This window comes from Polistes canadensis, unplaced genomic scaffold, assembly GCF_001313835.1.
Source record: "Polistes canadensis isolate GaletaPanama2010 unplaced genomic scaffold, ASM131383v1 scaffold_123, whole genome shotgun sequence".
Lineage (NCBI taxonomy): Eukaryota > Metazoa > Arthropoda > Insecta > Hymenoptera > Vespidae > Polistes > Polistes canadensis.
Genome location: NW_014569670.1, coordinates 180028 through 181424, shown reverse-complemented (window position 1 = coordinate 181424; position 1397 = coordinate 180028). Strand labels below are relative to the sequence as shown.

The 1397-nt window shown below is 28.9% G+C and overlaps 1 protein-coding gene across 1 annotated transcript in view; it reads right to left on the bottom strand.

Moving 5' to 3' along the window:
- Window positions 1-1397, bottom strand: part of LOC106788055 (CCR4-NOT transcription complex subunit 6) — an 8245-nt gene that overhangs the window by 5946 nt on the left and 902 nt on the right. The gene's annotated exons all lie outside the window — the stretch shown is intronic.

Below are 1397 nucleotides of genomic sequence, written 5' to 3'. Positions count from 1 at the left end.
ATATAGAAATTCTTTGATCCTAATGAAAATTCATTGAATTCAAATTAATAATCGTGCGTGTATATGTAATACTAGATCAATGCACTTTTTTTGTTTTTGTAATTAATATTTCCGAAAGTAAATTTTACGACAAACAAAAATAATCCATTATGCAATTTCAATGGTAAAAATTTCAATGCAATAAATGCACGAACTAACTTTTGATTTATCTTAACATCAATAGGAGTGACCACCTATTTATTTTTTTTATTTAATCACACAAATAATCATTCAACAAAATATTATCTTATTAATAATAATTATCTTATTATTAATAAATATTATCTTATTATAAAAGTAAAAAAAAAGAACACAAGAAATGTGTCACGTGTTACTCGAGATGATATTTTAATCGTTCGTTTGTTTTTATTCTTCCCCTAAGGAAAATGCATAGATAAAAAATGCAAGAAAATCCACAAGATGCACTCTAAGGTGTTAGAGAAGAAGCAACGGTGATGGTGTTGGTGTTGGTGATGGTGTTCAGGGGGTTTTGTTTTCTTTCGTGGGGTTAGGTAACTCTCGTCGTGTTTTTGGTAAATTGGATGTACTACTAAGGTGAAAATGCAAATGTTCTCTTGCTCTGTACCCGTTGATATTTGTTTTAAGTGTCGAGGGTGGAACCCTCCCACCCCTCAACGATGTCTCGTTCCTTTCATTCTTCTTACTTTTCTTCCATTCTCATCCTTTCTTTGTTCATTCGTTCGTTCGTTCATTCGTTTGCCGGTTTATCTCGAAAAACGAAATTTGCATTATCTTGTATAATACTTAATTACCGTTTTGTGTCACGTTTGTCATTTAACGTTCATTGTTTTATAACGTTAGTTTATAATTATATATGCAAACTAGAGTTAAATATTATCATAAATATATATATATATAAAATGAGATGTGTGTCTTGTCTTTTGCTCGTTAAATTACTTTGTCAACATAATGTGAAATACCAACACCAACACCAAAACCAACACTAACAACGGCAACGACACATTGCTGATGTGTCAAGGGGTAAAAGAAAGTTTGATTAAAAAAGTTGACTCTCTTCTATTCCTTTTCTACTTTATACTTTATCCAAACCCCCCTTTCCCCCAGCCCCCCTCCCACACACAACCGTGTCTTTGTTAGAATAATTTCAAATGAGAATAAGAAAGAAAGAACAAAAAAAGATACACACACACACATACACACTAATAATTAAAATCATTTCAAACTTATACGTGTGTATATAAAATAACTGACTTTAAATAATGTTATACAAATAAAATAAAATAAAGATTAATATATATATATAAATTGCAAGATAAGAAATAATATATTATATATAATAATCTATATTTAAATACTAATAATAATTTAATAAAAAT